Source organism: Callospermophilus lateralis, chromosome 2 (genome assembly GCF_048772815.1).
Source record: "Callospermophilus lateralis isolate mCalLat2 chromosome 2, mCalLat2.hap1, whole genome shotgun sequence".
Lineage (NCBI taxonomy): Eukaryota > Metazoa > Chordata > Mammalia > Rodentia > Sciuridae > Callospermophilus > Callospermophilus lateralis.
Window position 1 is genome coordinate 180,272,325 of NC_135306.1, and position 14,992 is coordinate 180,287,316.

General features: G+C 34.1%; 1 protein-coding gene across 3 annotated transcripts in view; it reads left to right on the forward strand.

The window, feature by feature from the left end:
• Qser1 (glutamine and serine rich 1) overlaps positions 1-14,992 on the forward strand; it is a 75,679-nt gene that overhangs the window by 14,078 nt on the left and 46,609 nt on the right. The window lies entirely within an intron of this gene.

Here is a 14,992-nt window from a genome sequence, read left to right on the forward strand (position 1 = left end):
TAACCTCCCAAGCAGCTGGGATCACAGACATGTGTCACTGTGCCTGCTTGGTGTGACAGCAATTATTGAATACCTACCAAGAACCAAGCACTGATTTAATAATTTATATACATTGTCACTTCTCATACTAACTTTGAGATAGATATTGTTACCCCATTTTGCAGATAATGAAACTGAAGCATAGAGAGGGTAATTAGCTTTGCTAGGCCACACTGCTATTAAATAGGATTTTAACCCTGGAAATGACTTCAGAGATTGTATTGTTAATCACAAGCTGTTCTGGAACTCAGGGAAAACTCCTCTCAAAAGGCTTAGGGTATAGGATAAAGTATTATTGGCAAATGAAAAGAAGTAAAAAAAAAAAGAAGCATTAATGATGGAAAACTCTGAAGAAGTACGCTAGGTCTTTTGGGACTTAATGTATGTGCAGAAAGAGGCTATACTTCCATCTGTTTTCAAAATTAGAAATATTTTCCCAGCACATACTTTTAATAAAAGATTTGGAGGGGCTGAGGTTGTGGCTCAGCGGTAGAGTGCTCGCCTAGCACATGCGAGGCTCTGGGTTCCATCCTTGGCACCATATAAAACTAAAAACAAATAAAAATAAAGGTATTGTGTTCAACTACAACTGAAAAAAAGAAAAAAGTTTTAGAGAAAACTTGGGAACATAGGCTTAGATCAGATGGAATGATTACCATAAGGTGGGAAATCCAGAGATGTTTACTGAGTAGCCCTCATATTTGAAACTCTGTTCAGTATCACTGATTTCAGTATTTCCATTCATTTTCTTTTGATTTTTTTTCAGAGCCATGGCCACGGATTCTATCTTGTCCTCTTATATCTTTGATTTAATATCTTTGAATTAATATACCACTTTTCACTGTTTCTTGAATGGTGGCAGGCATGCTGTTACTCTCAGGGTCATTGGGTTGTTTCCTCTACCAGGACTACTCTTCCCTCAGATAATCTACAGAACTTTCTCCTTCAGGTCATTCAATGGCCTTTCCTTAGTACTTTTCATGGAATCCTCCTCTCCTACCCCCCCACCTCCCACATCAATGTTAAGTCCTTCAACTGTGCTGCATATCAGGTTTCTTCATAGTCTGTTCATAGCATTTATTAATTCTTGATATTAAATACTTTTTTGTTCTTATTTATTGTTAGTCGCTGTTACCTTGGGTGTTTCTTTTTCTTTTCCTTTTATTTATTATTATTTTGGGGGGGTGGCGGGTTGGGAGGGTACGGGGGATTGAACTCAGGAGCACTCAACCACTGAGCCACATCCCCAGTCCTATTTTGTATTTTGTTTAGAGACAGGGTCTCACTGAGTTGCTTAGCACTCTGCTTTTGCTGACCTTGAGTGTTTCTTAATGATAGAACTTAAGCTGTGGCTTTCCTCCACTTACCTGGCATATGATAAGTATTGAATAAATATTGTTTTAATAAAGAATATATTTGTTCTGGGGATATAGCTCAGTAGTAGAGTAGGTTTGATACCCATCACTGCAAAAAATAAATACTATATTTAATGCAAGTGTTCCTGCTTTGACTTATTGTCTAATATCTCAGGAGTTTAAACTTGGTTTACATAAATTAAGAGTTATTTAAGAACCCTGTGTACCTTTAATCCCGGTGGCTTGGGAGGCTAAGGCAGGAGGATCACAAGTTCAAAGCCAGCCTCAGCAAAAGCAAGGCGCTAAAGAACTCGGTGAGACCCTGTCTCTAAATAAAAAATATAGAATAGAGCTTGGGATGTGGCTCAGTGGTAAAGTGCCTTTAGGTTCAATCTCTAGTACAAAAAAACAAACAAACAAACAAACAATGAATTCTGTATAGCTTGTCTTATGTTGCCAGGACTGTAGACATTTATGGAGTGTAACTAAATAAAAAATGAAGAAGTTTTCATATGACTTAATGCCATTGCGCTCATTACTGTGTGATCACTGATCCTATTTAAATAACTTGAGTCCAAATTGTCTGAATCAGTGAAGCAAACACAAAAATGTGGATAAGCTAAAATAGTTTTGCTTAGATCTGCTTAAATTATATGGCTTAACATTTAAAAACATTTTTTCATATTGAGAAAGACTGCAAGATAAAGCAATCTAATAAAGCAGCTGGTACTATCTTCACTCAAATAGAACTAAAATATTTTAAGTCAGAATTTGATTTGGCCAGAGCCATTAAGGAATTGGTGAAATGATGCCAAAATTAAAAAGTGAACCTTTGGGAAGGATGAAATTCAGTAGAAGTGTGAGTGTGCAACAAACAAAACCAAAAAAATCTTCCACATACTCAAAACTTAGAGATGATCTTTTCCTATTTCCTATTGGTTAATATCTTTGTATTGCTTTTTTTTTTTTTTGGTACTAAGGAGTTGAACCAAGGGGGACTTCCACTGAACTATATCTCGTCTTTTTTATTTTTTATTTTTTTTTAATATTTATTTTTTAGTTTTAGTTGGATACAGTATCATTAATTAATTAATTTATTTTTATGTGGTGCTGAGGATTGAACCCAGGGCCTCGCCCATACTAGGTGAGTGCTCTACCACTGAGCCACAACCCTAGCCCCATCTGTTCTTTTTATTTTTTGAGACAGGGTTTTGCTAAGTTGCTGAGACTGACCTCAAACTTGTAATCTTCTTGTCTCTTAAAAGCTAATCTAAAAGTCTCTTAAAAGCTTATTTTAAAATAGGAATTTTTTAAAATAGTAAGTTTGTGAATTGTAACAACTGAATAATATTTTGTGAAATCTTTTTTTAGTGTGTAAATTGTTTTAAAATATATACCCTTACTTAAATGTTCATCATAATTTCTCCCTTTACATACCATTTGGTGTGAATCAGTAATCTAGAACAAGAATTAGCCACTTAAAAGTTGATTTTATCTACTACAAACAACAACACTTTTATTATGGAAATTTGAAACTAAATAAATTTGGAGAGCAAGGTATAATAAATCTCTATGAATTCATTACCCAGCTTTGGTTTCTATTCATAGTCTTTTCCCCTCCGTATTTCTTTTTATTAGTACATTATAGCTGTGCATAATGGTGGGTTTTGTTGTTATGTATTCATACGTACACACAATATTACAATATAATTTGGCTAATATTATTCCCCAGTATTTTCTCTTTCCCTTACCCCATCCCTCTTCCTGGTCCCTTTTATCTACTCTATTGATCTCCCTTATATTTTTCATAATTTTCCTGCTTCCCTACTCTCTTTTTCTTTTTCCTCTCTAGCTTTCAATCTGAATGAAAACATAATGACTCTTGACTTTCTGAGTTTGGCTTATTTCACTTAAATAAGGTTCCCAAGTTCTATTTTCCTACAAATGATAGGATGGATTGATTGATTGATTTAGTTAGTAAGTACCAGGGATTGAACCCAGAGGTGTTTAACCACTGAGCCACATCCCCAGCCCTTCTTTATGATATTAGAGATGGGGTCTTGCTGAGTCACTTAGGGCTTCCCTAAGTTGCTGAGGCTGGGTTTGAACTCAGGAGCCTCCTGCCTTAACTTCCCAAGTCACTGAGATTCCAGGCGTGTGCCACTGCACCTGGTAATTTCATTATTCTTCATGGCTGAATAAAGCTCCTTTGTGTATATATACCACATTTATTAATCCATTCATCCATTCATGGACATCTAGGCTGGTTCCATAGTTTGGCATTTGTAAATTGTACTTCATAGTCTTGTTTCATTTACGTTTCCTATGTTCTCTTAACTCCCAAATTTCAAAGCAAATTTCAGGCCATTTGTGTATTTCTTTCAACCATATTAAGGAAGATATCTCCGAAAGCTAAAGATTTAAAAAATATTTTCTGGGGATCAAAAACAGGCTCTTGTGCATGGTGAACATATGCTCCCTCACTGAGCTATATTGCTGGTTCAAAAATGAGGTTTTTAAATATAACCATAATGTGTAGGATATTTTAAAGACTGGGGATGTAGCTCAGTGGTAAAATGCCCCTGGTTCAATTAGTACAACATCAACAACAAAAAATATAATAGTATCAAGCACTAGGGTTTTTAAAATAGCTTGTTGGCTAGTGGGCTTATAACTTTCTGGAAGTTTCTTTAGGAAAATAGAAGTATTAAATCTTTTTTGAGTTTTTAGGAAATTTAGATTACTTTTCTAAAAATTTGTAGAGAAAATAGTATATTGAGTATTAAAATGGATATTGTAACTTTGAACTTTGATTCACCTTAATTATTTTTTCAGGGCTAGAGGGTGTAGCTTAATGGTAGAATTCTTATCTAACATGCAGGAGGCCCTGGGTTTCATCCCCAGCACTGAACAACAACAACAAAACATTTTTGCTACCCTAAAATATTCAAAGATGTATAAATGCTTACCTGTAAATCTAATACACAGAGGTGAATTATTGTGATAAATGCATATCTTTATAGTTTTCTTAACTAATGCCAGAAATCTATAACATGCTAATAATAATGAATAAAATTTGTCTTGTAAAATATTGGCTTCACTTGTTTCTCAAACAAGGAAGAAAATTTAATTTTGGTTAAGAACATCATACTAGGCTATAAACAAACAAAAAAAAAGATGCATTAAAGATGAAATAACATTTCAAAGGACCCATACATTTGAGTCATGGAAATATGAACTTTATACTATATGTTGTGAAAAGTGAGCAGGTATGTATTAATTATTTTTAAATAATTCTTTTTAGCCCAAAATGAGAGACTCTTTTAGGATCCATGTGATCTTTTTTATATCAATCTTGAGTAGCTGGGATTATAGGTGAGCACCACTGCTCCTGAGTCTTTGCTTTTAACAGCTGTTACACATTTGCTTCAAGGTTCTTTAGTTTATTTTCCAAATTTATGATAAATAATTTCTAATAGGGCTGATTATTCTTAGGATTATTTTTGTTTTAATTCTCAGATAATGTTTAGCTAAAATAAAATAGTTCTACAAAATATTCTGTCTATAAGTATAAGTGGGGGAGACATAAGCTAGAATTCCCAATACAAAGTTATTTTAGTGGATTCACTGTTAATATTTTTGTATAAATTTTATAGTAAATACTATCATACTAGTTAAATAAAAATATTTATCTTCACTCAGAATATTAGAATTACAAAGAGCATTAAGCTTTATAAATAGGAAAACTAGTACTCTACAAGATTACATGCTTTGCCCAAGTCTTTAAGCATTTATTTGCAGCATCAAGACTGAATTGGAACTTCTGATTTTTGAATCCAGAATTTTCATCTTCTTAAGTCTGCAAGTAAGACTTAATATATTCTTATTTATTATTTTGTTTGCTTGTATAAGACTAGTATTTCAAAGCTTAAGGAGAATTCTGTTTTTATTATATTCTAGTTTTTAGTAGCTAAATTCTTTTAACACAAAGAGAAGGAAGTGGGATAGCTTCTTAAGGTAAAATCATTCATTCAGTGCTTAAGTAATTTAGGTGCAAGTACTGACTTGTTTACTTGGGATTTAACATATTTCATGGAACCCTTGCTAATTGACTTTGAAACTTAGAATGTGTTTCATTTCTTAAGCATTATAGATATAAGGGTAGTGCTACCCAAGGAGTAGGTTTATACATGATTATCATTATATAAACCATAAGATAGCTTATTAATATTCAAAGCATTTTCTTATGATCATATAACATCTTAAACGCCTGACTTGCCATTTTTGGTGAGTTTTTTGTTTCAGCTTTCTCATCTGCCTTAAAACAATTTTCTTGGTGGGCATGGAGGTGCACTCCTGTAATCCCAGTGACTCAGGAGGCTAAGACCAGAGGATCCCAAGTTTGAGGCCAGCGTCAGCAGTTTAATGAGGCCCTAAGCAGCTTAACAAGACCCTGTCTCAAAATAAAAAGGGCTGGGTGTGTAGCTCAGTGGTAAAGTGCTTCTGGATTCAATCCCCAGTACCAAAAAAAAAAAAAAAGATCTTATTTTTTATTAAAGTAAATTGGCCCATTAAGTTCCAAGTTTTCAATTCTATGAATATTTCAACAAAATTGACACAGGCATATTAAAATAGGTTGGGAAGCATAATCTAGAGCTTATATATAATTAATTAATATTATCAATGTCATTATTGTAATTATTAAAATTATAATCTTTGTATTATATTACATATAATAGTTATATATTGTATACTATATTTAAACTTTCATGGGTGTTCTACAACTGGAACCATGTGGGTTAAATGAAAATGCTAAGGAAAAGATTTTCATATTTAAACAAAGTAGAAAGTGGTAACTAAATAATCTGGTTTTGTTTATTTTGATTTTGAGGAAAAGGTTAAAAAAAATCCAATTGAAGGGAGATGATACTTTCTCCTGCAAAATTGAAGATTTTGGAATATTCAGATTTTCAGATTACAGTGTTCTATCTGTAAAGTCTATGCAGATACCAAAAGTCAAGAAATTAATTTTCTGTTTGTTTTTGTTGCTAGGGATTAAACCCAGGGCCTGGTGTTTGCTAAATACATCCTCTACCACTGAGCTACTGTACCCCTGTCCCTCTCTTAGAAATTCTGAAATCAGAAACACTTCTGATCGCAAACATTTTGGATTAAAATATTCAATCTATACTATAAACCTTCTAGAAGAAAGAACAAGACAAAATGAGACCTTGGATTAGGCAAAGATATTTTTTAGCTATAATACTAAAAATACAATTAAAAATTAAAATTTCATTAAAATTCAGAATTGCTCTTTTAATGTTGTTGTGAGAATGAAAACTATAGACTGAGAGAAAATATTTGTAAAACATATATCTACCAAGGATGTGGATTATAGAATATGTAATCAAATTCCAAAACTCAATAAGAAAACAACGTAATAAGAATGGGCAAAAGGTTGGAGTAGATAATTGACTAATGTAAATTTTGTATGGCAGATGAGCAAATGATGCTTAGCATTGCTAATTATTAAAAAAAATACAGGTTAAAACAAAAATAAAGTACTATTACACATTAACTAGAATTTAGAATTTTCTTTTCTTTCTTTCTTCTTCTTCTTTTTTTTTTTTTTTGATAGTGCTGGGGATCAGGCCAGGCCCTTGAGCATGCTAGGCAAGTGTTCTTCCACTGTGGCTCTAAGTTTTTTAATGAAAAAAAAGAAACTCTCACAAACTGACAATATAGTAATTCTCCCTTATCAGCAATTTTGCTTTCTGCTGTTTTACTTAACCAAAGTCAGCCTTGGTCTGAAGATAGTAAGTGGGAAATTCCAGAAATACACTGTTTATAAGTTTTAAATCAAACAGTTTTCTGAATAGGAAATCTTGAGCTGTCCCACCAAAGGATGTAAATCATACCTTTGTCCAGAATATTTACCACCTGCTCAACTGCCATGTTTTTATAGAGCGTATGATCAAGTTACTTACTTACTAATGTTCCCAAAATACAAAAGTACTGATGCTGGCAATATTATTACAGTTTACTGTAATATTTTACTATTAATTATTATTGTTAATTTCTTACCATGCCTAATTTATAAATTAAACTTTATCATAGATAGGTATGTGTAGGACAAAGCATAATATATGTAGAATTTTTGGTAGAATTCACAGTTTTAGGCATCCACTGGGGGTCCTCTGCTGATAAACTGGGATTTCTGTACCTAATGCCAAAGAGGATGCAGAATAAATTAAGTAGTCGTACATTACTGATGGGAATACAGAGTGGTATAGCCACTTTGAAAAACAGCTTATTTCTCTAAAGTTAAATATATATATAATCTCCGCTTAGCTTAGCCATCCACATCCCAGCCCTATTTTGTATTTGATTTAGAGACAGGGTCTCACTGAGTTGCTTAGTGCCTTGCCTTTGCTGAGGCTGGCTTTGAACTCTCGATCCTCCTGCCTCAACCTCCCGAGCCACTGGGATTATAGGCGTGCACCACAGTACCCAACCCTTATGTGTATTAACTCAAATAAAAACATGTATTCACACACATACACACACACAAAAAAAATCCTCATGTACTGTTTGTTTATAATTATCCCAAACTGGAACTAACCTGTGGTACATCCATGCAACATCATAGTGCTCAATAAAGAGGAACGAGTTACTGATAAAATAACAGTATGGGTGAATCTCAAAGGCATTAAACCTTTAAATGAAAGAAACCAGTCACAAAAGACAGCATATTAAATTATTCCATTTATATGAAAAAAATTTGAAAAAGGCTAATCTGTTGGGCTAGGGACATATCACAGTCCCTGAGGACTTGGGGTGTTTGAAAGGAGTTCACTACAGAGGGGCATGAAAGAATCTTAGGATGATATAATACCTCTCTTTTGGTTTTCACAGAATTTATGCATTTACTAAAACAATGATCTATACACTAAAAAAGGTGGTTTTTTTTGAACTGGAGATTTAATCCAGGGGTGCTTTACTACTGAACTACATCCCATCGCCTTCTGTTTTTGAGACAGGATCTCACTAAGTTGCTTAGGCCCTTACTAAATTGCTGAGGCTGGACTTGATCTTGTGATCCTCCTGCCTCAGCCTCCAGAGTTGCTAGGATTATAGGTGTGTGCCACCATGCTGGGCAAAATGATGGATTTTACTGTGTGCAATTAATGTAATTTTTTAAAAAGTTAAAAAAAATGGATCCACTTTAGTGTTACACATCTGTTATTGCAGTAACTCAGGAAGGTGAGGCAGAAGGATCACAAGTTTGAGACCAGTCTCAGCAACTTAGTGAGACCTTGTCTCAATAAGAGTTAGGGATGTAGCTTAGTGGTAGAATGCCCCTGGGTTTAATCCCCAGTAGCCTGCGCGCGCACGTACACACACACACACACACACACACACACGTTAAAGATATGAACTTTGACCCCTATCTCACACCATACAGAAGATGAAGATATATCTCAAAGAAAAAAAATTATTTTGTAAAGACACTAGAAAATGAAAAGTGAAGGCACTGAACCCAGAGAACATATTCCCAGTATATATATTTGACGAAGAATGTGGATCCATAATATGTAAACCCAATAAGAGGGGAAAGAACCAGATTTTTAAAAATTCATTCATTTGTTTGTTCTAATTAGGTATATATGACAGCAGAATGCGTTTTGATTCATTGTACACAATTGCAACACAACTTTTCATTTCTCTGGTTGTACATGATGTAGCGTTGCACTACATGTGCAGTCATATGTGTACCTAGGGTAATGATGTCCATCTCATTCCACCATCTTTCCTGCCCCCCATATTCCCTCCTCTTCTCTCCTTCCCTTTTGCTCAAAGTGCCTCCATTTGTCCCATGTCTCCTCTCCCCCATTATGGATCAACATCCACTTATCAGAGAAAACATTCGGCCTTTGGTTTTAGGGATTAGCTTACTTGGTGTAACATGAAATTTTCTTGCTCCGTCCATTTACCTGCAAATGCCATAATTTTATTCTCCTTTAAAGCTAAGTAATATTCAATTGTGTATGTATACTACAGTTTCTTTATCCATTCATCTATTGAAGGGCAACTAGGTTGGTTCCACAGTTTAGCTATTGTGAATTGTGCTGCTATCAACATTGATGTGGCTGTATTACTATAGTATGCTAATTTTAAGTCCTTTGGGTATAGACCAAGGACTGGGATAGCTGGGTCAAATGGAGAAAACCCCATTTTTTTAAGAGCAAAAAATTTTTAGTAAATTACACTAAAGAAGATAAGAGAATGACTTGTAAGAGCATTTAAAAAAAAAAAAAAAAGCTTCTAGCTGCGTGTGGTGGTACACCCCTGTAATCCCAGCTACTCAGGAGGCTCAGGCAGGAGGATTGTAAATTCAAGGCCAGCCTGGGCAATTTAGTGAGACCTTGTCTCAGAATAAAAGGCCTTCGGGGGAAAAGCTCAGTTGTAGAGCACTTGCCTAGCATGTGAGCCCTTAGTTTTAATCCCCAGTACTGTGAGAGGAAAAAAAGAAGATGAAGAAGAAATAAAAATGAGTAGATGCTCTCCATCATTTGTTCTCAAGGAAATACAAGGAGATACCAGTGTATCCACCAAGCATGGCTAAAATGAGAAGAATGAAAAGATTAAGCACTGATAAGGACGTAAGGCAACTGGAATGTTCAGGAGGGCAGGAGGGTCAGAAGTTCATAGCTAGCCTCAGCAACTTAGCAATACCCTGTTTCAAAATAAAAAGGATTGGGGATGTTAATCAGTGGTTAAACACCCCTTGGTTTAATCCTCCATTACCCCAAACAAAACAAAACCACTTACTACTGAATGAAAGTAACCTGGCATAAAAGAGTATATAATGTATGATTCTGTTTATATGAAATTCTGCAACAGGTTATCCTAAATTTTAGTGATAGTAATTAGTGGTTATCTGGTGTCATGAAATGAAAAAAGTATTGATTGTAAAGAAGATAGGAAAACTTTTTATTTTGATGGTAATGTCTATATATTGATTGGGGTAGTTTTGTAATTGTTAGACTAATATATTTATCAAAACTCGTAGTGTGTCAGTAAATATTTGGGCAAAGGAACTAAACAGATACTTCTTAAAAGACAAATACATATGGCTAGCAAATATATGAAAAAATGTTCAACATCTTTAGCAATTAGGGAAATGCATATCAAAACTACACTGAGATTTCATCTCAGTCTAGATGAATGTCAGCCATCAAGAATACAGATAACAGGGGCTGGGATTGTGGCTCAGTGGTAGAGCGCTTGCCTAGCACGTGTGAGATACTGGGTTCGATCCTCAGCACCACATAAAACTAAATAAATAAAATCAAGGTATTGTGCCCATCAACAACTTAAAAAAAAAAAGAATAACAAATAACAAATGCTGGAGAGGATATGGGGGAAAAGGGAACAGTATATGCCTTTAGTGGAATTATTACTACAAACCACTGTGGAAATCATTATCAATAGACTAGAAATGAAACCAGCATATGACCCAGCTATATCACTAGTCAGTATATTTGTCCTCAAGAATTAAAGTCAAGAAGGGGAATAGCATGGATGGTGAAAGGAAACCCTCATCATTATACAAAATACATGTATGAAGATGTGAATTTGGTGTCAACATACCTTATATACAATTAGAGATAAGATAAATTGTGGTATAAAGGTGTATTAAGAATTGTAATGCAAAAATAAATAAATAAATAACTTTATATGTAATTGGGAAGTTTAAGGTTTTGTCATGGTGAATATAATTTATAATACTTGACAGCACAAAAAAAAAGGAATTAAAGTCAACATACTACAGTGATACATGATACCCACCTTTATAGCAGCACAGTTTACAACAGCCAAATGGAACAAGTCTAGGTGTCTATCACTGGATGAGTGGTATGTATGCACAATGGAGTTTTATTTAGCTATAAAGGAGTTTTATTTAGCTATAGTTCCCTGTTATTTGCAGGAAAATGGATGAAACATGAGAATATTATACTAAGCACAGTAAGCCAAAGTCATAAAGTCAAGGGTTGTATGTTTTCTCTCATGTAGAAGCTAGAGATAAAAAAGGAAAAAAGGGGAATCTCATAAAAATAGAAGAGGGACCAGTAGCATGGAGGAAGGGGACCATAGGGAGGGAGAAGGTGAGGGAAAGGGGATGTTCTGAGGAAAAAATTGACCAAATTGTATTGTTCTGTACGTACAAATATGCGATGATTCCCACCTTTATATATAAAGCACCAATACAATTTTTAAAAATAAAAGGAAAAAACTCATTGAACTGTATACTTAAAATAAGTGCACTATATTGTATATAAATTATACCTTAATAAAGTTGATTTTGTATATATTTGTGTGTGTTTCTGGGAATTGAATCCAGGACTTATGTGTGCTAATAAAGAGATACTCTGCTACTGAGCTGCATCTCCAACCAATAAAGTTGAATTTTTAAAGTTAGAAAAAATTCTAAATATACCCTAAAATAGAATCCTTCAAACAGAAACAAAACCCATGCTCTGTATCTAATTAATAATATAGCTATACAAAGAATAATTAATTACTTTTGCATCAGTATTCCAACTGTACCCTTATCTGAATACAATCTTGGGACTAAAAGCATTGGGAAGAAATAATTCAACTTTACTTAGTACATTTGTTTTTGGTACATTTTTAGTTTATTTGTTTTGATGTCCTAGTATTTTTGGATAAAGGTGATGAATAAATATGTGGCTATAATTATGAAACAGGATTTTAGCTGTTGGTAATGGGAGATACACATGTGAAATAGGGGAAAATGAGGAAATCTGTATTGGATTTAAATAATATTTTTTGGTATTAACTAATATTCTTAAAAAGCCATGTGTTTTCTAGCTTTGTCCACCAATACAAGGAATGACACCCAGGCATTGAACACATATAACATCCAGACTTGCTTTTTAAATGCTTGCCAGAAGGGCTCAAAGGACTCCTCACTGGTCTGGACAAGAAAAATAACAAAGTGAACTTGAAACATTGTGTGCTAGAAAGTAAGGATGAAAGTACTGAGGACACAAAAAAGACACAGGACTAAAAGGCTAAATTGAACATCAAGGGTGTATATATATATATATATATATATATATATATTTTTTTTTTTTTTTTTTTTTTTTTTTAGCCAAGCATATGGTGCATACCTATAATCCCAGAAGCTCTGAAGTCTGGCACAGGAGATTCACAAGTGTGAGGCCAGCCTCAGAAACTTAGTGAGATCCTGCCTTTAAAAAAAAAAAAAAAAAAAAAAAGCTAGGAATGTAGTTCAGTGGTAAAGGTAAAGTGCCCCTGGTTCAATCCCCACTTTTAAAAAAATAAATAAATAAAATATACATACACACCCATAGAGATACACATACATTGAACACACAAAAGAAAGGATAGAGTCTAGTAAGCTCTTATTTTATGGAAGAATCATACCTAATTAATATTGAAATAATGATATAATTAGAAAACTAACATTTTAATCTCCAGAATAATAATTGAATTAATTAAGGATCAAGAGTGGGTGTTGTCTAAAATGGTTGGCTGTTGGGAAAAAGGCACTTGTACTGTAACACCTCACAATTGCATATCTAACTTCAAAGTAGAAAAAAATAGCCACTTGGAAAGATCTGGCAGACACTAACCTGAACTTGGTGTACCAATAATGAGACAGACAATCTGACTTTGCTTCCTGATATAATGCAATAAGAAGTTTACAACATTGCTTATTGTTATGATTGCATGTGAGGTGTCCCCCAAAATCTCATGTGTGAGACAATGCAAGAAGGTTCAGAGGAGAAATGTTTGGGTTGTAAGAGTCTTAACCCAGTCAATTATTTAATCCCCTGTTAGGGATTAACTGAGTGGTAACTGAAGTGGTGGGCTGTGGCTGGAGGAGGAGGGAATTGGGGCATGGCTTTGGGTATATATTTGTATCTAGTGAGTGGAGTCTCTGGGCTTCCTGACCATGATGTGAGCTGCTTCGGTCCGCTACACTTTTCTCCCATGATGTTCTGCCTCACCTCGAGTCCCGAGGAATGGAGGCAGTCTTCTATGGATTAAGATCTCTGAAATTGTGGACCCTAAAATAAATTTCTTCTCCCCTAAAATTGTTCTGGTCAGATCCTTTAGTCACAGCAGAAGAAAAAGCTTACTAAAACACTTACATATTTTCTTGTGAGGTAATAATTAGACAAATCCAGAATTTGGAATATTTTACAGTTCATTTGACCTGGATTCCTCAAAAAAGAAGTGTCATGACAAGACATTGGGATTGGAACTAGGGACAGGGTGGAGCTAGGATGCTAACTAAAATTAAAAAGACATAACCAAATGAAATTCTTTAATTTTGATTAGATTGATGTTAGAAAGAGCTTAAAAATCCAGATCATTGGACAATAATTGAGAAAATTGGAATATGACAATTATATTACATGATTACTGAATTAATGTTGTATTTCTTCAGGTCTAATGATGTTTGGTTGTACAAGAAAAATGTCTTTATTTTTAGGTGATATAGCTGAAGTATTTAGAGATGCAGCACCATAGTGTCTTCCTGTGATTTTCAAGTGGTTTAGAGAGAGAGAAAAAATAAAACACCATGTATGTGTCTGTGTATAAGAGACAAAATGTTAACAATTGCCAAATTTTCATTTTGGAAATATGGGCATTACATTGTATTGTTTTGAATTTTGTTTAAAAATGTTCAAAGGAAAAATCTTGTTCTGGAATTGCTCTCAGAATGTTTGAGTTCAGTTTTTTAGGTGAGTTATTAGGAAATAATACTAATTATTTATTTGAACTATCCGATGTTCCATAGAATTTTAGAACTGAAGAGGCTTTTGATATAATTTGGTTTTTTTCTTCATATAGATGAGGAAATTAGTATGACAGTAATTGAGTCACTTATATATATATCACACTATAATCCAGAGGTTTGGATAGTAAATTAGGCTCTCCTGCTTTCCAGGATGTTCTTTGTACTATGTCATGTTATCTCTGCTAATAAAGACTGTTCCAGATAAAATTGAATTAAGGAAAATGTATGCATCATTCTTCTGTGTAGTAAATTTTCAATTAATTTTTCTTTGTGACAGTATTGTTAAATTATATTTGATGTACTTATCTGCAGGTTAGAATTTGGTCAAAGATTTCTACTATTTTTGTTTTTTATTTGCTACTTCCAGGTGCTTCTTGGTTGAGACAACGTTTACTGTTTTTTGCGGGGGCCGGGGGGACACCGGGAGTTGACCCCAGGAACACTTTACCACTGAGCTACATCCCCAACCCACTCCTTCTTTCTTTTTTTAAATTTTGAGACAGGTTCTCACTAATGGCTGGCTTCCAACTTGCAATCTTCTTCCTTCAGCCTTCCAAGTCCAAGCTTACAGGTGTATACCACCACTCCTGGCCAACTTTTATGACTTTTAATGGTTTTTCTAGAAATTTGTTGATGATATGGTTTGGACTCTGTGTATTTGGTTATTGATTATTTTACTGGTGCATTATAATTATACATAACAGTAGAATCCATTGTATGGTTACTGATTTTTAATATC